The sequence below is a fragment of the Dermacentor silvarum genome, unplaced genomic scaffold (assembly GCF_013339745.2).
Source record: "Dermacentor silvarum isolate Dsil-2018 unplaced genomic scaffold, BIME_Dsil_1.4 Seq403, whole genome shotgun sequence".
NCBI classification, from domain to species: domain Eukaryota; kingdom Metazoa; phylum Arthropoda; class Arachnida; order Ixodida; family Ixodidae; genus Dermacentor; species Dermacentor silvarum.
The window spans coordinates 115,857-140,661 of NW_023606180.1; the positions used below are offsets into that span (position 1 = coordinate 115,857).

Below are 24,805 nucleotides of genomic sequence, written 5' to 3' on the forward strand. Positions count from 1 at the left end.
TTGGTCTCCAATCAAAATGCGCAAGAAGGCATCACAGATTTTGTTCTGTCTCATAACAGTGGCAAAACTGCTGCTGCTGCATGTGTTGTCCACAATTTAAAAAATTTGACGCCACCTTGTACAATATAACATCCTGTATGCCGAACACGTAAAAACATTTACATATCTGCACTCTGGGGATCTTTCAACAACTTTTTCAAACAATTCCTTTAATGTTGCCACTCTTGACAAAGTTTTTTTTCAAATGCTCCTCTTTTACTGGCAAATGCTTCTCATAAGCCACTCACTGAATTGTCCACTTGAAAAAACCATAAGCCTGAGCCTGCCAGATATGCAATGATGCCTCCCACACTTGACAGCGTTGCACAGTCCTGGAAAAAGCTGCTTCCCACCATCACAATCGCAACAAGGGACCCAATACTGACCACAAGTGTCACAGAGCAGCACAACACTCTTATGCAGCACAGAAACGCCAACTTGGTTGCATCATTCACAATGTGACACTGGCCAGAACAAACTAACAAGGATAGTGCTATCACTCAAGCATAGCAGCAGCACCAGCTGCAGTGTTCTCCCAACTACCACGCCAAGTGCCTGCCCACCCCATTGACCCTTGCAGTGCAGAGTTTTTTTTTTCTTGGATATTTTAACATGAACACAATCTTATGTTTGGTTATTCAGAAGAGAAAAGATGCGTCCCTCTTGTTTACCTTAGAGAAAAATGTGCCGATAGCTTTAAAATATCCTAGCCTTCCTTCTGCAGATCACATCTGTGCATCCTGCACGTGTGACTGCAAAAGGCATGTTACGAATAAGCTACTCAAAAAAGCATTGAAAAGTTGTACTGAGGCACTTCTAATTTTGAAGAAAAGTGATGAACAGGATCGTAACGCATAACCGCTTATCAGCCTCAACACATATGCTGGACATGTTTCGAGGCTGATGCCCAGGCAACACACAGTGAAGTCCTCGTTACATAGTTGACAACCTACAATCACCAACGAGCAGCAAGGTGAACAGGACACTAAAGAAAGAATACACGGTGACTGTCATTCAGTAAGCACAGGCATTATTGTCCATGCTGTTCACTATGCTATTCACAAACCAACCAGCCTAATTTCGAACTCTTGTGCAAGCAGTAAAGAGGAACTTCAGATAGCCACAAAATACAAAAGAGCAAATAGAGAAAAAACTACCTTAGAATGAAAGCTTGCATTTTTCCTGACGCCGATGCGTACAATATCTACAGACATGACCAGGCAGATAGAAGAGGGGGCGGGGTGCTTCTTGCTATTAAAAGAACGCTACCATCCATCGCTATCACCTCCAACTCTAATCTCGAAATGGTGTGGGCTACCTGCAAAACTAATTCTTCAAATTTACTTATTGGGGTGTGTTACCGCCCACCTGACTGTGGGATTTCTTTCATTCATAATCTCCGATCTAGCATTTCTGCTGCTGTTGACTATTGTTCGCCCAGTGACATCTACTTGTTTGGTGATTCAATTTTCTGCAAATAGATTGGGCTAATTTGTCTTCACCTAGTCATGCTGCAACCGAATTCATCAACCTAACTCTAGATTTCTACCTCTTTCAAGTTATTAGCCAGAATACCCGTGGTTCTAACATACTAGATTTAGTTCTAACCACAGAAACCATAGGGCAAGTTATGTATCTTGACGGATTTAGCGATCACAAGCTGTTGCAGTTTGATATTCTGGTTCCCTGTTTGTTTCCTGGTCAATCAACTAAAAAGATTAGAGACTACAGTAAGGCAAATTATGGTGAAATTAACGCTGAACTTACCACACTTTTCAATGAGGTATTTTTCCCACTAAGAAACCACCGATCTACTGAAGAAAACTGGTTGCTTTTCAAACAACACAACTGTCTGCGCTGATAGAGAAGTACGTTCCTCTCATTATGCTATCTAATGATAAAACTAATCCATGGTTCAACAAGGCCCTACAACGATTACGGAATAAAAAGAAGCGCCTGTACAGAAAAGCTAAATATACTTCCTCTCTGCCTCTGTTGGATAAGTATAAACAGTGTCTCAAAACATACTGTTCTGCTATGTGCACTGCCAAAAACAAATATTTTACTCATGATCTTCCATCGCTATTGCAAACTAATCCAAAGAAGTTTTGGCAAGTTATATCTCCCGAAAATAAACAAGACCCCATATCACTACACAATACTGATTGGCTTACCATTAACCGACACTGAATGTCCAACTGCGTTCACCAACTTTTTTGCATCAGTGTTTACAAAGGAAGACCATTCCAGTATGCCAGTTGTTCCTGATTGCGACTACCCATTTATGGAGCCCATCAGGATTAGTCCCGAGGGTATTGCATCTCTAATTAATAACCTTAAGTTATCCTCATCTGCCGGAGTGGACAACATCAATTCGAAAATTCTTAAAACACCATTTCAGTTTCCAGCCAGACTTTGTGTCATATCTTTGAGCAATCATTGTCATCCGGAGAGCTGCCTTTCGAGTGGAAAATAGCAAAGGTCATCCCTATCTTCAAAATGGGAAACAAAAACTCGCCTGATAACTATCGTCCCATTTCTTTAACGTGCATATGCTGTAAACTACTTGAACATATTATCGCTTGTCACATCTACAACCATCTGGAATGAAATAACGTTTTCTTTTCAAATCAGCATGACTTCAGGATAGGCTACTCGTGTGACACCCAGTTATTTGAATTTACTACTGACCTGCATTTTAACATGGATGAAAACCAGCAAACAGATTGTATTTTTTAGATTTCTCAAAAGCATTTGACAGAGTTGCTCATGGCCGGCTTTTTACTAAATTATCTACCCTCTGTCTTGATTCTCTCACAATATCTTGGCTTCGTAACTTTCTCTCATTCCGTCAACAATTCACAGTTGTCAATGGGCTTTCCTCTCTACTATCTGGCGTAACCTCTGGCATACCTCGGGGAAGCGTTCTTGGACCCTTACTTTTTCTAATTTATATTAACGACCTTCCCTATAAGATTTCATCCCGTTTACGTCTTTTCGCAGACGACTGTGTTGTTTACCATAAGATCACTTCAGATACTGACCACCTGATCCTTCAAAATGACCTTAACACTATTGTTGATTGGTGCAAAAACTGGCACATGATTCTAAGCCCTACTAAATGTAAATATATGACTTTTAGCCGCAAGCATGATGTTTCTAATTTCCAATACTCTATCAATAACACATTCCTGTCCAAAGCTACGTCGTACAAATATCTCGGAATCCAGTTCACACCAAATCTTTCATGGTCTTGTCACATTTCAACCATCTGCAGCAAAGCATCGAAAACATTGGGTTTCATACGCAGAAACCTGCGAAACTCGCCTAGCTCCGTTCGAAAACTTGCACATCTAACATTTATTCGTCCACAGTTGGAATTCGCCTCATCTATTTGGTCTCCCCATCAAAAATACCTAATTGAAATGCTTGAGTCCATTCAAACAGAGCTGCCCGGTTCATTTCTAACAATTATAGTCCCCTCGCAAGTATTTCCCAGCTGAAGAACCTTAATGATATACACATACTCGAAAATCGTCGTTCTATTTCACTTCTACGTTTATTTCATAAAAAAAAAATCACAGCATATCCACGGGGTGAATGATGATGAGTAGGGTGAAGCTCCGGGGGATCATTCGGGTAAACCACAGCTACGGACGAGAGATAAAGAGAGCGCGCGTCGGGAACGAACGCCCTTGTGCAATGCAGCGCCCCTAGCTACAGACAAGAAAGAAAGAGAGCGCGCGTCGGGAACGAGAGAAAGAGAGCGCGCATCGGGAACGAGAGAAAGAGAGCGCGCGTCGTGAACGAGAGAAAGAGAACGCGCGTCGGGAACGAACGCCCTTGTGCACCGCAGCGCACCTAGCTACGGACGAGAGAGAAAAACGCCGGAAGCGTTCTCCGGAAGCTGGCTTCCGGAACTGCAAGCGGAACCGGAAGTGGAAACGGAAGTCGGCTTCCGGTTATACTATACATATACATATATATGTACAGAGGAATCTCGATGATACGATCACGGCTAATACGAATTTCCGGATGATACGAATTTTTCTGTGGTCCCGGCTGAGCCTCATTCCAACGTGCTAGAGAACGGTTGTTACCGAATCGATTTTCGATCCGCGTCGGTTGATACGAATAAACGGCGCCCCACCGCGGCCGCAAAAGAGAACAGCGCGCGGTCACGGGCTTTCTCCCTTTCTCGTTTGGTGCGGAGGCGCGGATGCGGCGCCGGACAGCGCGGAGGTCGCGATTGGGCGCGAAGAGTTTGACGCGGTGGCGCTTTTCTTGCTTTTGCGTGCGGCCGCGGCAGCGAGCAAAGGTTCGTGCGGTCTATCGCTTCAACGGAAACTGAGGGGCGTAAGCACAGCGCATACGAAGGTCAGAGCCGTGTGGAGATCGCTTCAAGATACGGTGCGCGTGACAACCCCGACAGCCGGCACAGGCGCAAAGTACAAGAACGCATTTGTTGGCAGAGTAGAAGCCGCCCCCCCCCTCTCTCCTTCCCTCCCTCTTGCGCTGCCTTCCCGCTTTGTTCCTTTCGGTGGGAGATTGCGTCGCCAGTTACCCTTGCGCCCGGTTGCAAGATACGCATTTGGTCCCCGCAGCACAGCCTCACCCCCCCCCCCCCCCTCGGCCTTTCGCGCGACGGAAGCAGGGCCGGGCTCGACTGGCGCGCCCGGCCGTGACGGAAGTCGCGTTTGCTCTCCCCTGTGCGTTCGCTCTACGTGCGCGGAAGGCGCGCTTTCACTCGCACATACGGCGCGCGGTGACAATTTTATCGCCCTTGGACTCATGCTCCACGTCTCATGCTCCTCCTCCGCATCGCCTTCGTTGATCTCCTCTCCCGTCGGTGGGCGCACCTCGTTGAGAAGCGTGCTCGCTACCGCCCTTGTTGGCGAGATTGTCCAGCGGAAGCCGCATTATAACCGGTATTTCGTCTCATGCGGCTGCACTGTAAGCGGTATGCGTATACATGGAGTTCTATGGGAGGGTAAACGGGAGTCGGAAAAGGCCGCATTGTAGCCAGTTCTGCACTATAAACAGTTACGTTATAAGTGAACTATACTGTAAATGCTTTTTACGTGCGCGTGCCTGAGTGAGTTCACCTCCGACTCTTTAATTTAGCTAGTTTTAATTGTGTTTCGATGATACGAATTTCGGCTAATACGAATATTTTTCGTAACCCCGTGAGATTCGTATAAAAAAAATTTTTAATTCTTTTTTTAACGATCTCACGGGGTTACGAAAAATATTCGTATTAGCCGAAATTCGTATCATCAAAACACAATTAAAATGAGATTCGTATCATCGAGATTTCACTGTATATATGCGTATACTTACATATACGGACACACATCGCCATCTATTGAGCAATTCATAAACTAGAGGTGGCTACATACTACTACTACTACTACTACTACAGAGGGGGGAACGACCCACACCCTAAGGAGCTTGCCCCTAATATGTTCACACCGCACAACATTTTTGCCTCTGGAATCGTCTCCTCGATCTTAACGGCGCTTACATAATCATATCTGCTTTAACCACATATCTGGTAAAACTCAATCATTCAATTCATCTGCATTACCTTAAGCAATTAAGCTCTGGAATGATCTTCCTGACAACGTAATCTCTTTTTCTCACCCTGGTGAGTTCAAAAAACACCTCTGCCAGCATTTATCGCTTTAGTATTGCCCTAATTGCGGTTTTCTGCTGTACTACTCTTTTTCAGTTGCTTAAATGTTGTTTTATTTTGTACTACTGTCTCACTTGTACTTGGTTATCCGTTCTTGCCATTTTCGCGTTGCTTTGTTTTTACGCCTTTTTTGAATCAACTTTGTGTTTATTTTCTGTATTTGCCTTGTACCGTGTCTCTTGTACCGTTACTGTGGCTTATTATTTTGCACTGTATTTCTATTGATATGCCCCCCTCACCCAATGCTCTTCGGCGCCTGTGATGAATAAATAAATAATATGTAAGTCACACCGTTGTGCAACACGAACAATTTTGAAAAGACAGGCGAAAAGTTAGCAAAAAAGTGCAACTTAAACAGCAGAAATATTATATATGCACAAGGCACCACTAGATGGCCTAAGGTCAGTTCAAACTCGGGATTGTTTTAAGGCTCAGAAGAGTAGGCAGCGGCGCTATACGGAAGTAGGTTTAGGGTTTCGCAAAGGACCCAAAATTCAAGGTCATTTACAGGATTTTAAGGATGCCAAAATTCAAGGAAACAAACCGTACACATACACTGAATCTCTTTAGCTGCAAGCTTCTGAGTGGCACCCATGCTTCATGTCGCTTTTGTAAGTTGACTTTCCCATTGTAATGATGTCAATTGCCTTCTGGCAAGATAGTCAGCGGTGTAAAACTTCCACCAAATGGCTGAAATTACTTTCCGCCAGGCATTTCCCAGGGCTCAAAAATGGAACTATGATGGCTGCGGTTGTTAACTAGGTGGTGGCACGTCCATTTGATCTGGCTTTGAATAGCTCAGCGATGGCAATGGTATAAACAAGCCTGTCGGTGGCCGGCAGGGGACACGCCACATTGCAACAGTTTTAGAGACACTCTGAAAACAAAATACCTAGCATTTTTTCCCCGATAGATAGTGTCCATGGCATAGCCCCTATTCAGAGTTTGTTACCTTGAATGTGCAAAAGTTTGCCCCCAACCCCAGTTTGTAAGGAATTCAAGAAGCACATTTATTTTTCAGGAGTTCCCTCAAATTTTTCTTTCCAAGTTCAAGGGTTTCAAGGATTTCACGGGAGGTGCACGAACCCTGTAGGTTGGTTATCGAAAAACTTTTGGTGTGGCAGTGTCTGCAGCAGCTGGCAAGGGCAGGCACTGAAGTCTCAGCCAACAAAAATAAAGATGCGCCAGTGGAACTTGACGTAGAGCACGAGTGTTTCTGCCCAGACAGAATTTATTATTGGCTGACTAAAAAAAAAAAAAAGACATCAGTACTGGCAGTTAAAATGCTCACTTGTGTTCGCACAGGGGCTTTCGCGATCACTGATAACGTTTGTCGTGATGTGAAATCAGCGATACAGTTGCATTAACAAAAGTAACGTGGCTAGCATCTGAAATAAACACTGTAAAAGCATAAAAATTTTTCTTGCAGGTAGCTTTCAGCTTTTAGTGCCCCTAACAAGATGGCATCGTCATGGCTTCACTCTTGGGCCACCCATTCCAGTAGCACCATTTAAGCTTTGATGTTTCAGAAGCTGCTCATGCTTCTCAGCATCGGACATGTTCATGCAAAGTGCCGAGAATGGCATTTGCCGTGTCCCATGCCCATCATTCAAGGGAGGGAGGGTTCACTTTTAGCACAGTCTGGTGAAAATGTCACAACCTCTTCTTTTTGCCAGCTTTTAAATGTGTATCTAACAAGGCTGTGTCCTAGCTTTCTGTGATAAGTAAGGTGACATATGTCTCGGGGTTTGTGTCCCTTACAAAAATTTCAAGATAAAGCCTACTCGTATCACTACAAATCCAAGGCGTGTGTCCTAGCTTTCTGTGATAACTAAGGTGACATATGTCTCGGGGTTTGTGTCCCTTACAAAAATTTCAAGATATAGCCAACTCGTATCACTACAATCACCATAAATATATACACCAATCTGCCACTGAATGTCCCTCGGCGCAATAAATCAGCGACATTAAGACGCAAGGCGATCAGCCATTGCCAACATGCCATGGTGCATACGCGTTGTTTATTGCTATCTTTTTGAAACGGTAGTGACTGGGCTGACTGCACATTGCTCTTTGTCCAAGAAGCCTGAAAAAAAACATTAAAACTAAGAAAAGTGTACGCTGCATACGCCCCTCTCTATGCCACGTCCCATGCAAATGTCATTGTCAGCCAAGCTGAGCTAGAGTCGCTCTGATTTCTGGAGTACAAGAGAATCCGACCAAGTCTGAGTTCATGAACCCACGAGCGAGCCCGGCTTAGTTCGATTAACCATCCAGCGGGATAAAAATAAATTACATGGTTTTATGTGCCAAAACCGTAATGTGACTCAAGCATTTATTTTGAGCACCTTCGGATTTTTATTGGGGCACCCAGACCATGGCACACAAGCGTTTTTGCATAGCGCCGCAAGAATTGAACCCACGACCTTGTTTCGGCAGCAGAACGCATTCCCGATGCCCACTGTGCAAGAGCAGCAAGCTACCATTGTGCATATGGCACCGCCTTTTTAAAGATCTTGGGCTACCTAAACGCGAAAAACTTAAGTTTGTCTGTCTCGATAAGACGTGCACATTTCATTCTTTACTGTAGCTATAAGTTATGGGTTATCGCGACACAGGAAAACAAAGTAAAACGACAACAGTAATCAAGCAGCCATACGGCATGAAGAAACACACTTGGCAATATACGAGGTGCTACCAAAAGTTCCGAGAATTCAGTAGAAAAAAATATATGTTGACAATAACTCGTAATCAGCACTGTCTCCTTCAAAGTAATCCCCTTGAGCATGTATACAGCAATCCCAGCGTTTCTGCCACGATTCCATGCATTTTTGGAACTCTCCAGGTGGCAGTGTGTTGAGGACCACCTACGATTCCAACTGGATCTCTTCAACAGTGTGAAACCGACGTCCTTTCAGCCTCAACTTCAACTTTGGGAACAAGAAAAAGTCGCAAGGGTGAGGTGAGGTGAATAGGGGGGTGCGGAAGTACTGTGATTTGTTTGGAAGTCAAGAACTGTTGAACAACGAGTGATGTGTGAGCGGGCACGTTGTCATGGTGAAGAAGCCAGTTGTTACACTTCTCCGGACGTTTGCGACGAATTCTCTCTCTTTTGCGCCTCAAAACGTCACAGTAAAACTCGCTGTTCACGGTTTGTCCAGGAGGTACTAATTCCTTGTGGACAATTTCACGTAGGTCAAAAAAAACAATGAGCATGGACTTCACATTGCCACAAACTTGACGTGCCTTTTTCGGCCGCGGGAAATTTGGCAACTTCCATTGCAACGACTACTGTTTGGTTTCAGGATCTCATCCATAACCCATGTCTCATCCCCAGTTATTACACCAGAGAGGAATGTGGGATTGTCTCTGACTTGTTGCTTCAGTTCCGTAGACAGAAACACTGTGCAGCTTCTGTTCATCACTGAGCAGTCTTGGCACGAATTTTGCAGAAATGCGCCTCATGTTCAAAACATCCGACAAAATTCGCTGAACTGTGCCATACGATTGTCCTACGATGTCGCAGACATCCTTTATAGTTAGCCAGCGATTTCCAAAGATAGTCTTAGGAACTTCCACTACCGTTTCCGGGGTTGTGCTCGCCGATGGGCGTCCAGAACGTTCGTCGTCAACACACATTCGACCCTCTTTGAATTGTTTATGCCATAAAAACGTCCTACTTCGGCTTACAGCGTCGACTCCAAAAGCGTCCTCTAGCATACAATGAGTTTCTGCCGCAGTTTTGCCAAGTTTAAAACAAAACTTCATGCAAATCCATTGCTCATTCAAGTCTGCCATGTCGGTTGCTAAGAAATGCGCCAAATCAGTGAAACATTGCATTGCAAAACACCCCTCGCAAAACAATGCTTCTTCTGAAATGAAAGTTGTTCACCACACTGATCCGCAAGGCATACAGCTAGCCACATGTAGTGGCAGAAATATGTACCACACATAGCTTGCCCGCGCTTTTCGAATTCCAGGAACTTTAGGGTAGCACCTCCTATATAAACAAAATTGTCCAACGGCAGGATTCGAACAGGGGACCCCTAGCACAGCTGCCCGATGCTCTAACCGTTAGACCACGGGTCACCACCGGAATCCTTAAGCATTTACAGCGTGCAAGCCAGCGCGTTGCATGAGACGATTGGCGCATTTTATTGCAATACCTATTATGTGAACATTCTACACGATGATTCGCAGTCGTGATAATTACACAAAAAATACCGACTTGTAAAGTTTTAATACGTTTTCGTTAATTTCGCTTTGCGTCAGAACTGGATCGCCAGGTGCCGAAAGGCGTTCAGACGAGTTCGCAATCCAATTAACCGCACACATGGGTGGCCAAAAAAAGCTGTATTGTAAGACCTCAGGTTAGACAGCTTTGCTTTCTGTAGCACAGCCTATGATGAGCCTGCCGGCTGGTTCCCTCTTTTTCCCACACGTGGTAGTACCTGTCCGGTGAGGGGTACTGCAACTTTTCTCAAATCCTGTCTTTGGACAATTTATTAAAGACTATAGTGTTTCTTTGGCTACCTAAACATGAAAAACTGCTGTCGTCTGTCTGTCTGTCTGTCTGTCTGTCTGTCACTCGATTCAACCGCCCGGCCAAAACCAAGCATAAGGAGAGGAGATGCAGAGAGAGAGAGAACAAGAGTAATAAGTCAATAAAATAAATTTTCTTGGCGAGACCGGGTACCCACAGTCCGAAGGCGAGCGTCAGAACCACTAGGCTTATACACCCACGATTGTTGAACATGCATTTATGGGAACCATATGATTGCATTGTACCAACGATTGTAACAGAACTTGCTATGGGCGAGAGAAAGAGAAAATGAGAGCGAGAGAGACATTTAAAGAAAGAGAGAGAGAAAAAGAGAAACACAAATAGAGACAGAAAGAAAAGAGAGGGAGGGATTTGAGCCCGGGTACTCACGGTCCAAATGCGAGCATTTTACCCACTACGCTATACACCCACGCTTGCAGAGCTCCGCTGCTTCATCAGATTTCACAAGCGTGGAACTGGCTTAATTTTAAAGACGTCTTTCTTGGGCTACCTAAACGCGAAAAACTGCCTATCTGTCTGTCTGTCACTTGATTCAACCGCCCGGACAAAACTGAGCGAGCTACTAGCACTGGTCACACGAGGTCATACACGTCAACATTATACAGTGCAAAGGAAACCTCAGGCCTATTTGAGGCAAAATATATCTACATAACCACGATCCGCAGCGTTCATTTAATTAGGAAATCCACATTGGACTGGTTTTTTACATTAGTAAATGAAAAATCAACGCATTAGAAATGGTGCCGAAGAGACGATACGCGTTAAAAACAAGCCGACTGAAGCCACGGCTCTGTAGCCGGCTTTAAGCTAACAGTAAAAGAAAGCTCCCAACAGATGGCGGCGAGAGCAGGGCGAATGCGGGAAACGAATTCAGCAAAACCTGCATTGCATCCTTCATGGGAGGAGTGAGAGGGAGGGGTAGAGCGTGAGGGGTGAGGGGGAGAAGAAAGGGTGTTACGTATCAAAGCAGCAGATCATCTTTCGACATCATTTGCAGCGAAGCAAGCAGATATGCGGCCAATTTTTTTTTCTCCCGATTAAACCTTTAACTGCTACTCACGAGTATACTCGTGTTGCTTTTTAAACTCCCTCCCTGCCACTTCCGAGACAACTCGTATAAAAAAAATTGCGATCATGTCCTGCCATCTATGGAGAGGTCACCTAAAAACATAGAACTTGTAAATTAAATTTTAGACAACAGATGGAGCGCACATGTTAAACCCGCGTCGCTTCATCTTGGCAGAGCGCAGCAACCATGGCGAGTCAGCGCGCCACGTGCGTCCGCGCTTTGACGGACCAAGAAATTCAAGAACTGCTGATGAATATCTTTACATGTCCTGTGGAGTATCATGGTGCATTACTAGCATAAAATGTCCACTGAACCAACATAAAAAAAAATACCTGGCAGGGGGTGAGGAGCAGTCAGAAAAAAACCCGGCAGTGAAAGGGTTAATAACATTGTATCAATGTGGTTACCGCATATAATCGCAACCTTGAACAAGACCATAGGTGCTGCTGTGCAAAGCATGCAGTCCTTGAAGCATTCAATTGTGCATTTTTTAAGTGCTGCCTGTTCAATAACCTTGGTGGGTGTCACAGAGGATGACACCATTCATGCCGCCAGTGACAGAGTCATCAGCACTCGTCCTTTGGCTTTAATTTGTGATGGGAGTTCACAGTAACAAGGAATAAAGGGTTGCGGGCATCCGCTGTTACGAGTTGTTTCCCGTTTCCTTGCGCATCACTTCAGGTTATAATCGTAATATACATTGTTCTTTTATTTTTGAGAGAGAGACCAAAAGGCACCCCTCGTGCGATATTCATGGTCGCATTCATCATCATCATCAGCCTATTATATTGTCACTACTACGTGACATCTGGTGGAGGTCCTGGGTACCTGTTGTGACGATGAGCGAATCGTCGGCGGCGGCGGAGGACCATCGGTTGCTGCCTTTAGTTTCCCGGATAGGGGCTCACGGACCGGCCCGGGCTGGGCCAGTGTACAGTGGCGCTGTGGCGACAGGTAACGTCCTGGTGACGGCGAGCGTGAGGGTCGTCGTGGTTGCCACTGGGCTCCGGCGAGGTAGTCGGCGATGTCACGTGGTCGCTCGCCAAGCTGTGGACGTGGCGCGTTGACGGCGAACCCTCGTAGGCCCATCTCGCGGTATGGGCATCGGCGGGTAGACATGACCACCTTCCCCGCATTGATAGCAGAAGTGCGGTGGTCGGGGGCGCACCAAATGTCTGTCTTCCTTTGGTAGCTGCGCTGGGCGACGGGCGGGCGTGCTGGCGGCGGCGGCCGTGGACGACGGAACTGCGGCGTTACGGGGCCCTGGCGCGAGCGCGGAGGGGGGCCTTCACGACGGGCGACAGCGGCGTAGGTCATCGCTTCCGGCTGGGGGTTGCGGTGATTCGGGAAGTCCTAGCGATTGCTGGATTTCCTCCCGCACGATATCGGCGATGGAAGCAACTTGAGGCTGCGACGACGGTAGCAACTTCTGCAGCTCTTCGCGTACTATCGCCCTGATGGTGTCTCGTAGGTCGTGAGAGAGTCCTTGGACTTCGGCGTACTGTTGGCGTCGAACGGCAATTGTATTGCCGGTTGCGCATTGTCCAGTGCTTTCTCGATTGTCGTAGCCTCTGAGAGAAAGTCTTGGACTGTCGTCGGTGGATTCCGCACAAGTCCAGCGAATAGCTCCTGCTTAACTCCCCGCATGAGCATGCGAACTTTCTTGTCGTCTGGCATAGCGGGGTCGGCGTGCGGAATAATCCGAGTAATTTATTCAGTGTACATACCGATGCTCTCATTCGGGAGCTGTACACGGTTTTCCAGCAAGGCTGCAGCTCTTTCTTTACGGACGACGCTAGGTGAAGGTGTCCAGGAATGCGGCTCGGAAGAGGTCCCAGGTTGTTAGTGCACGCTCCCTATTCTCGAACCAGTTCTGGCGCCGTCTTCAAGCGAGAAGTAAACATGGCGCAGCTTGTCGTCGCAGTCCCACTTGTTGAACGTAGCGACTCGGTCGTATGCCTCGAGCCAGCTTTCGGGGTCTTCACATGGCGAACCGCGGGAATGTCGGCGGCTCCCTGGGTTGTTGCATCACGATTGCAGATGTTGGCGCAGGGGCTGTCATGGTAGCTGCTGCCGAGGTCGTGACTTTTGTCCTCTTGGTCTTCTCGGGAAGAAGTCCGTACTTCGGGGGTTGGTTTGTAGCCTGAGGCTAGCTCGATGCTCCGGGACAACGGTGGTACTCTCTTCGGGGTTCGGGCTTGTATCATGCTTTTGGGTGCTTTTGTGTCCATGCAGCGACGCCCCCGAAAAGCCGTGATACCCAGGACCTCCACCAGATGTCACTACTACGTGACAATATATGTCCACTGCAGGCCTCTCCTTGCGATCTCTAATTACCCCTGTATTGCTCTAGCCGATTCCAATTTGCGCCTGCCAATTTTCTAACTTCTTCACCCCACCTAGTTTTCTGCTGTCCTCGACTGTGCTTCCCTTCTCTTGGTATCCATTCTGTAATTCTGATGGTATCCATTCTGTAATTCTAATCCTACGCATTACATGGCCTGCCCAGCTGCATTTTTTCCTCTTAATGTCAACTAGAATATCGGCTATCCCAGTTTGTTCTCCGATCCACACTGCTCTATTCCTGCCCCTTAACGTTAGGCCTAACATTTTTCATTCCACCGCTCTTTGTGCGGTCCTTAATCAACTTCGAGCTTATTGTTAACCTCCAAGTTTCTGCCCCATATGTTAGCACCGGTAGAATGCAATGATTGTACACTTTTCTTTTCAACGACAGTGGTAAGCTCCAAGTCAAGATTGTGCGATGCCTGCCGTATGCACTTCAACCCAATTTTATTCTTCTGTATCCTTCGCATGATGAGGGTCCCCTGTGAGTAATTGACCTAGATAAATGTACTCCTTCACAGACTCTAGAGGCTGATTGGCGATCCTGAATTTTGTTCCCTTGCCAGACTATTGAACAATATCTTTCTCTTCTGCATATTAATCTTCAACCCCACTCTTACACTTTCTCGGTTAAGTCCTCAATCATTTGTTGCAATTCGTCCCTACTGTTGCTGAATAGGCCAATGTCATCTGCAACCAAAGGTTGCCAGATATTCGCCGTTTATCGTAACTCCTAAGCCTTCCCAGTCTAAGTGTTCGAATACTTCTAAGCATGCAGTGAATACACTGCAGAGATTGTGTCTCCTTGCCTGACCCCTTTCTTGATAGGTAACTTTCAATTTTCTTGTGGAGAACCAAGGTAGCTGTGGAATCCTTGTAGATATTTGCCAAGATATTCACGTATGCCTCCTTGATTGGCAATGCCTCTACAACTGCCGGTATCTCTACTGAAACAAATTCCTTTTCATAATCTATGAAAGCCATATAGAGAGGTTGATTGTACTCCGCAGATTTCTCGATTACCTGATTGATGACATGGATATGATCCATCGTAGAATATCCCTTCCTGAAGCCAGCCTGTTCTCTTGGTTGACTCAAGTGTTGCCGTGATTCTATTGAAAATTATCGTGGTGAATATTTATACAATACTGAAAGCAAGCTACTGGGTCGATAATCCTTCAATTCTTTATGATCTTCCTTCTTATGGATTAGTATAATGTTGGAAATCTTCCAGTCTCTGTACACTTGGAAGTCGTGAGGCATTGCGTATAAGGGCCGCAAGCTTTTCAAGCATGATATCTCCTCCATCTTTGATTAAATCGACCATCTTCTCCAGCAGCTTTTCCCCTGGTCATGTCTTGCAAGGCCCTTCTAACTTCATCGCTAGTTATACAAGGAGCCTCTGTATCCTGTTCATCGCTACTTCGAATGAAAGCATGGCTGCTCTGGGCACTGTACAGGTCAGTATAGAATTCTTCCGCTGCTTTTGCTATGTCATCGAAATTTGCTGATATTACCCTGCTTACCTTTCAGTGCATACATCTTGCCTTGTCGTATGCCAAGTTTTCTTCTCACTGATTTCATGCTGCGTCGATATACTGCATCCTCAATCTTTTCCACGTTATAATTTCGAATATCCCGGCGCCTGCTGCGTATGGCGCGGCCACATGGGCCCTATCTTGAAAGCGATCTGCGATAGGGACACAGTGAGAGTGCTGATAGCTTCGTGTGTGCTGTTTTTCGTCGCTTAGTTTGCGTTGAAGCGAGGGAGAACAAAGGTGAATTCACTCGCTGCTGCCGCACTTGCTGACTCCAGCGTTTTCACATCTGAGTTTCTGCGGTAATCGAGCGAGATGTGTTAATGTTTGCTTGTGCGCGCGTGACACCATGCTTGTTAATTTAGTGAGTGAACAATGTTAACAAGTTTATACGGCCGATAAAACTACTATTCTTGCTTCTCATAGCTGTCTACTAATTTGCTATCTCAATCGGTGCTTCACCTTTCGGGCGATACTGCGACGTTTTATTCCGAATCCGCCATCAGCCCTTCGCGATACGTCAAAATGGCTCACACCTCGTCCATGTGGGCATAAAAACAGATTGGAATAGTTTCAATGTTATACCGGCCTTGGGGACACAGACGCCCGCCCGCTTCACCAGCTGCAGTGTGTGCCTCCGAAATATCGAGTTTGTTTGCAGCGCTCTCAGCCTACTTTTTGTTGTTTTGCACCTCAGCTAGGGAGCGCTGCGCCGCTCGGCCCCCTAAACCATAATCTACGGTTTAGGGGGCCAAGGAAATCCACAACAGCCGCCCCAGTTGTTTCGACAAGAGCGACAACAGCCGGCAGTGGCCGCGCGCGCGCCTGCCACTTGCCGGAAGTGCTGAAAAGTCCAGTGTTATAAACGCTAAAATTTCAAGAAACTCTGTGGGAGGTGCCGTCACGCGGTGTGTGTAATGTGAATAGCTGCACTCTTTTTCGGCAAGGTGCCACAGGTTTCAGACACTCATATTCAGCTATAGACCGCTATACAAGACAAGGGGTGACTTTAGCTTTTTTTTTTCATGAAAAAAATCTAGACTTATATTCCGGTTTATACGGTACTTTGCAACCTGTCTCATGAGGTGGCTCAAGAGGTGGCGGACGACATCGCTGCACCTTTGGGCGATGCCCATACCAGCAACTTAAGCAGAGTATTCTTTTTTCTTATTTGTTTCCATTGCTAAAGATACAATGGCAGGGGCTAAGATAAAGCTGCAGTGAGGCAGCTTGAGGTGCCCTGTTACATGGTGGCAGTGAGTCGCGCAATCAACCATATGCAGAAACATTACATATAAATTTTAAGTACAATAATTAATCAATTCAAGAGAATTTTCAATAGTCCGGGAACAAGGAAATTGGACAATGGCAAGTACAACAATGCAGATAGTACACACCTCCACATTACATACACTTGGCAATAGGTAAATAAAAATGAAAATTGCGTACACTTGACGGTGCATAATTAAAGGTGAAAATAAATGATGCTAGAATTATATTGGAATGATTAGGAGAAAGAATAGGACGAGCAAAAATTATGTCATTACAAACATTTAACAATATGCATATAAGAATACAGGTGGAAAAGAATTATGCTTAATTAATTAGGAGAAGGTTCGGATAAGTGACAACAGTTCTGACCGTGTTATGTTAATGATGTCAATGCCGGCGTCATGAAATGAATCAGCAGTCTGGGTATTTTTCGTTATTTGCAAGCCATAGTTGGTTCTTGAAGGGGGTATAGACCAATATTCTCCATGACGGGTAATATAGGTAGCTGTATTTTTTTTGCAGACAAGCAATTTCATTAAATACGCTCTTTTCAGAACTTAAGATTGAGTGCCATATACGAAGGAGAGAGTGGTTGTATAGGGAATAGATTGTGGGTATGTTGTACTGTTTAAAGAGGTGCTCACTGTGATTGTGATATGGCACGTTTGCTATGATACGTATGATCTTTTTCTGTAGTAATTGTATTTTCCTGAGGTTAGATTCAGTTGTTGTGCCCCACACAAGGTGTGTATAATCAATGTGTGATGCAAATAATGAGTGGTAAATTAATATTTTTACGGATGTTGGTAGTCAATATCTGTTCCTGTTTAGCATTCCTGTGATACGGCTAAGCTTTTGTACTACAGAGTCTACGTGTCGATCCCAGTGTAGCGTACTGGAGAAGTATGTGCCTAATACTTTTCATTTCGTTGACTATTTCTATGCTCCCTTTGTTCATCTATAAAGTGTGGCTTTGTGGAATCTGTGTCTTTCGCATAAAAAATACGGCTTTTGTCTTATTTGAATTTATTTTAGATAATTTTCTGTAGACCATGTAGATATGTTCTGGAGAAACTCGTTTGCGCTATTAAACTAGTATAACATGCCAATGAAATAAACACACTAGTATCGTCTGCATATATGATGAATTTTTCCTTCGAATAGATCACACATCGTTTATATATAAATTAAAAAGCAGCGGACCAAGAATACTTCCTTGCGGGACTCCTGTTTTTATTTCTCCAGGAAACTATTTAAATTTATTTATGTGCACATATTGCCGTCTTTTTTTCTAAATATGACTTAATTAACTGCAGTGGGAGGCCCCTGATACCATACGTCTCAAGCTTTGTTAATAATAAGTTATGGTTAATATGATCGAAGGCCTGAGTAAAGTCTATCACTATACCTATTGTCAGTAGCTTCCTTTCAAAATTTTGCGGTATATGGTCTTTCTGGTCTAGAAGTGCTAACTGTGTTATGTTTTTTCAAAGCCATACTGAGCCCCTTCGTGATAATGCGATATTTTTCACAGAAGGATGATACTTTCTGGTCTAGAAGTGCTAACTGTGTTGATATGTTTTTTGAAAGCCATACTGAGCCCCTTCGTGATAATGCAATATTTTTCACAGAAGGATGATAACTGAATCAATATTATTTTTTGAAGTCCCTTAGAAAAGCGAGGCAAAATTGATATGGGGCTATAATTTTGTATATTGAGCCTGTCTGCCTTCTTGTATATTGGAATGACTTTAGCAATCTTCATTTTTGATGGAAAGATGCCTTCAGCAATAGAGGTATTATAGATATGGACTAGAATGGGGGCTATATCGTGTATGACATATTTTATGGGTCTTATCTGCAGGTCGTCTGAATCACAGCTTCTAGAGTTTTTCATTGCCATAAATACAGAGCAGACCTCGTCAACATTAGTTGGATGGAAAAAGAAGAAGAGTTTCCAGGTAGGGAAAGATCACACCACAGCTGCTCAACACCATGCGGCAACTCCTGGGCACAAACAACTTCGACTTGAACAGTGCAGCGTTTGCTGCAGCCCACCCGCCTTGTCTTAGCTGCTGCAGGGGACTTGGCCCTCAACTGCCTCGCCTAGCTCGCTGATCAAGTCCACAACGCGACTTCTTCGGTTGCCGCCCTCTGTTCACACTAGAGTCCTCAGTCATGTCTCACTTAGAGTCTCGGATCGACCAGTTCGCTGTTCCATTGATGCCCTACAGACGTCCTCTCATAACCAGTGCGGCTCCTCCTCGCGTCCTACCCGACGTTCATTTTCCCCAAGCGGTCCCCGCTCTCGCACAGTCCTCGAAGCTTGCCCATTTGCTAGTATCAACGCACTTACCAGCACCGCACCAGCCAGTACAAGTTCCCATGCAAATGGTCAGAAAATTCACCGTGAGATCATTGACAGCAGCATGCGACCTAGCCTTGCAATGCGGCTGCCTCTTTTAGTCATTGATCGCATTTCTGATCTGCGCTTCCTCATAGACACAGGCGCCGAAATCAGTGTACTGCAATCCTGCAAGTGTGACCGCACTTCTAAGTCACCTGGACCTATGCTCCGTGCAGCGAACTCTACCTCTATCACCAAATATGGTCTGCGGTCCTTAACTCTCGACCTTGAATGCGGCGCACATTCCAGTGTGTCTTCATTGTAGCCAGTGTCATACCCGTGCCACACGGGCACGGAAAATGGCATTTAGTAGCTAAGGCCTTAAGATTTAATGTCATTCGCGCGGTGCCACACGCGCAGTTCAAATGGCATTCGTACCTTAAGGCCTTCGCCAGAACTCATTCGACTGAGAAATGCGTACTCTCGACGCCATAGCTTGCTCAGTGCGGTTTACTTAAATTATTTGAAACGGCATCCTATTCAGCTGGAAACAAATTTTCCAGGTGTTTAAGCCATACAGGACACCTAAACCAGCGCATTGGGTCTTATGTAATGCAATAAAAACAACAACATTAGAAGAAGTGCTGGTGCATTAGAAGAAGACAGCACCAAACTACACGTCGGCACCGTAGTATGCTTATTTCTATGTTTCACTAAATTTGAAGGTAGATTAAAATTGTAAGTCCATGTTTATCTTTTTTATTATTGCTCTAAAATTGCTCCCTTCAGAAGACGCTGCTATCGACATCATCGGGTCAAATGTCATTAAGTTTGTACGTGTAGCAGCTCGACCGAAAAAAAATGTCATTCAGGAACTTAAGGCCTTAACTGCTAAATGCCATTTTCCGTGCCCGTGTGGCACGGGTATCAATCAGCCCATCCTCAGCTCTGACTTCCTGACCCAATTCGACCTCGACGTCAGCATGCGCCGCATCACCCGATTGACAGCAAGACGCACCAGTCCATCCTGGGCATTCTGTCAGCTGTCGCTCCAGCCACTGGCATCCACATGTTGATCCACCATGCTCGTATGCTAGAATCCTCGAAGACTTTCCTGAGGTCACGAGGCCCTGCAATTTAAATCGGCCACCCAAGCACAGCATAACACACCACATTGTCACGCGTAGCACCCCCGTCGCAGATCGTCCGCGCCGCCACTTCGGTGAGCGTCTGGCGATTGCTAAACTGGAGTTTGATCACATGCTCTAGCTGAGTATTACGTATTCGTTTTTCGTCTAGCTATTGGGCCTCCCCACTCCATCTGGTGCCCAAGAAAGAACCAGGTGACTGGCGTCTGTGTGGTGACTACCGGGTGCTCAATGCTCCCACGATAACTATCCCCTTCCACACATCCAAGATTTCTCAGGCCATTCGGAAGGATGCAAGATCTTTAGCAAAGTGGACCTTGTCAAGGCGCATCACCAAATCCCCGTTGAGTCTGCCGATATTTTGAAGACAGCCATTACTATACCCTTCGGCCTGTTTGAGTATGTGCGCATGCCCTTTGGGCTACGCAACGCAGCTGAAACGTTCCAGAGATTCATTGCCGACGGAACGCATGGCCTCCCTGCTGTATTCACTCATGTCCAGGCAGTGAACAACTTCCCAGCACCCACTACCCTATGCCAGTGCCTGGGTCCAGTGAATTTCTCACGCCACTTTATTCCGCACTGCACCGAGCTTCTGCACCCACTGACTGACCTTCTTTGCATGACCAGGGGCTCCTCATCCCCGATTGCCTGGTCTCTCGAAGCTCAAGCTGCTTTCAAGGCTGCTAAACAAGCCGTCGCCAATTCAGTACTTCTCATCCACCCGAGGACTAATGTGCCCACTCGCATCATGGTGGATGCTTCCAACGAGGCCATTGGTGCTGTTCTCCAACAGAAAGTTGACTCCAAGTGGCACCCACTGCGCATTTTCTCTCGGAAGCTCCAACCTGCCGAGACTTGTTGCAGCGTTTTTGGCTGTGAGCTTCGTCAAATGGCCCACATATCAGAATTCCCAACGGATATCTAAGGCACCGACAACAAGCCAGCTGACGCACTTTCACGCATCACCTCCCTCAGCACTTCATCTGCTGTGGACTGGGAACTTCTAGCTCAGATGGAAGACCCTGAGTTGCAAGTGCTACGTGGCCACCCCCGTTCCCCCTGCAACTTGTCACCCATTTGCGCCTGGCTCACTCTGGTGTGACATGCGAGCGGCTGCACCTCACCCCTTCATTCTGGCTGCCTTTTGTCGTGCAGTTTTCAAATCACTTCACACATCTGCCATCCCAGCATCCGAGCCACACAGCGCCTCATTAAACAGCAGTAATTCTGGATGAGCATCAGTACGTCTGGTGAACACTCATGTTCACCAGTGGGCCTGCTTGCGCCTCGCTTGCCAGACTGCCAAAGTGACCCACTACACGAAGACTTCCATGCAGTTTTTCATACCACCTGTCTGTTGCTTTGACCACGTCCATCTGTATTTGGTTGGACCGCTTCCTGCTTTTCAAGACTGCCAGTACATTCTAACAATAATTGACCACTTCACCCATAGCCGTGCCCATTCCGGACATCACTACAGAAACGGTCGCCAAAGCCTTCATTTCAGCATGGGTTTCCCACTTCGGCTGCCCTAGCATTGTTACAATCACGGCCGGCAATTTGACTGTACTCTCTTCACTTCCCTCAAATGCCTGCTTGGCACTAAGCACTAAGGGGTGGTATGCAAGTACCACTGCATACCACCCCTGTGCCAATTGCATGGTTGAGCAGCTTTATCACCAGCTGAAGGCTGCCCTCACTGCACACCTGGAACGAGAGCACTGGGTCGACCACCTTCCTATGGCGCTTCCTTGCCTACGGGTCGTCCTTCGTCGCGATCTTGGCTGTTCAGCGGCCAAACTCGTCTACGGTGCACCCCTGCGGCTTCCTGGAGAATTGTTCGTTCCTTCGGCTCCCTTGCCCCAGCTGCTGCAGTACCTCCAATGCCTACAGGACTGCGTTCAGCAACTGCACCCCTTCCCACCTCGATCTTCGGACCACAGCATTTTTGTGCATCCGGACCTTGCATCTTCAACTTCCGTTTTTCTCAGATGAGACACTGTAAAGGCGCCTCTTACACCCTCCTACGATGGGCCGTCCCGTGTCCTCCTAAAGACGCCCAAGTCCGCCACCACCCTACTGAATTGTCGTGAAGAGGTCGTCTCGTTAGACCGCCTCTAACCGGCCTACCTCAAAACACCTCCCAAGGGGCTCTCAATGGATTTCCCCAGCATATCCGCCGATCTGCATGCCATTAAGACAGCCTCATCGGCGTTCTGCCTGTTTCTCAACAAAGCCGTTAATTTACTTTGTTTACAGGAACCTCGCTGAAAAATATCAAGTCAATCCGAGCATTTCCCGACATTTTTTTTTTACTCTGTGCGCCGTGGACCATTTTTGGTACTATCTTTCGGTCATGCCGACTACGCCAACGGATTGTAATGGGGAATAACGCTTTCGCATTAAAAAAGTCTAAAAAAGAGGCATCGTGCACTGTTGTATACAGTCAAACCCACTTATAACGATACCAGTTTGAGCAATATATCAGATATAACAATGAGCAGCCAATGCACCAACTTTTGCATGTGCTTACTGCAATGCTCCACATTAATGGGAATAACAATTGAAGCTGCCTACTGGGTGTGCATGCCAAAACATGCTAAATCCATGGGGGGGGGGGGGGGGGGGGAAGAAACCCATTTTGCCTGCTTGCCCCGCACCTTGGCCACACATCCACCAGAGGGACGGGAAACGTAGGGAGATGCCACGCATAACACAAAGGCAAGTGTGGTGCATGCAGGCAACAGCTTGCGTTTTTTTTTTGTCCCATATTTCGCATTCCTTTTCTTTTCAGCACAGACATCCAGAAGGCAGATTTATACTTATAGTCAATAATGCAGCTTGAAAGTAGTGTAGTAAATGGTTTATTTTACCATAGAACACACACAAAAGTTCATGGTGTGGCAGCTTCTTATGGTATCTTCGAGGTCGCATCCATCCCCCGAAGCAGAGTCGTGCAGATCCGGCGTTACCCGAACTCAGAGGTAGAGGACAAGCGCGCAAGCCGAACGTGCGACTCGCTCTCGGAAGAGGAAACGGCAGATGCGAAACCACGTGACTACTGCTAACGACCGTTCGTTGAGACGCCAGCATGCTGTGGCCTAGGTTGCCTAGGCGACGGTGGTCTGTTGCCAAGAACGGTGACGCTGTGCTGTGATGACGTTGCTGGAAATGCTCTCATCTCGAGGACTGCTCTGACGACAGGGCGCTTGAAGATGGAGGAGAGCGATCGAAAAAAACCAGCCGAACGCAAGGCACGCACCCTCTTTCAACCAGCCGAAGACAAAGCCGCTCGCGAGACAGTCTAGAGCACTCCGAAACAGCCAGCCGAAGATGCCATTATTGTTGCATCTGAGTACTGGTAATGCTATACGGGGGTTCGACTGTACTTCTCTCTAATTAAAATCTATGCATGTTTGTGCGCTCTGCTTTTTTTCGTGCACCCTGGATATAACAATGACATTTTCTTGGCACTTAAATGATGTTATGAGGGGGTTCAAATGTACAGGCACGTGGGATTTGTAGTTTCAGAAGGCTTCATGGCACGCTGCAAGACTATCCAATGCATAGAATTTCTTTAACAAGAGCCCTTATAAACAAACCCTGCGCCAAGTAGCCGCACTTCATTTATCGAGCCACTGACCCAAGAGGTGTATGCTCTGGCAATGACAACCCTAGGCTGGACCTGTGGTAAAACCAGTTTGGTACAGTTCTGTTCCGGTTCAGTACCAAAATGGTTGGAAAATATATTGATTCGCCTCAATTCAGCTCCAGTCTTGGGTTCAGCTCCGGTATAGTTCAACATCCTGGTCATGAGAAGCAGAACATGTACTCCAGACAGGTATTGGGTATGTACCAGTCAACATTTACAGAACCAACAGAAATGTATTTGGTTTAAAAGAAGAGAAATACACCCTATGGCTTCATTTGCCCAAATCTAACGCAAGCCCAGTTTTTATGGGTTCCAAGTGCAATCTGAAAAACATGAGGGTTTATTTCAAAAAAAAAATCAATTCTGGGGTTTTATAGCACATGCCCACATGGTGTTTAATAACCCAACCACAGCTTCACTTGTTTTTTTGAATGACTCCATCACAAGACCCTGTTGCTGCTAGCTTAATGGGCCACTCCGGCAATTTTTCCACGTCCACTGACCTCAATAAAATTGAATATACGTTCTCTTTCGCACTCTGATTATCTGTGCCAAACGATATGACTCCAAGTCATTTAGTTTTCCTGAAAAAGAACTTTAAAGAATGGTTGCGTGTTCCCGACTCATGCCCACAAATGTACGATATTTTACTGGCCACCCACCACCACTTCGAACAGAAACGACGAAGCTGGCTATTTTTCTATGAGACAACGGCCAACAACCATCGTTTTCACAGACGTGATAACCGGTGCTTCTCTTCGTCTCGCCGCAGCATTGAGCTTGGGCATGTCAGTTGCCTCGAGCGGCGGCCGCGGGTCAAAAGCAAACGGTGATCAGTTCAAAAAAGCTGGAAAAGCTCCCCATGCCATCAGACGACATCGTCAGCTTCGCTTTTTTGGCATTTGCACCTCAAGTACTGCGCGTTTAGCATGCGTTCTACGTATTTACATTACGGTAGTGTAGGATCTGACGCCATCAACTTATTGTGACGTCACACTAAGCAGTTACCCGTTTAGGTACCTCGTTTATTGATTTAAAACTATTGATCAGTTTCTAAGCAAATTGAACCACCCTATGCCATTTGTAAATGACAATATCCTAATATGATTGAAAAAAGATGCCAGGGTTGCGC

At 46.1% G+C, this 24,805-nt stretch overlaps 1 protein-coding gene across 1 annotated transcript in view; it reads right to left on the minus strand.

Annotated features, from left to right (window-relative positions):
- Positions 1-24,805, minus strand: part of LOC119435055 (carboxy-terminal domain RNA polymerase II polypeptide A small phosphatase 1-like) — a 111,144-nt gene that overhangs the window by 80,793 nt on the left and 5,546 nt on the right. The window lies entirely within an intron of this gene.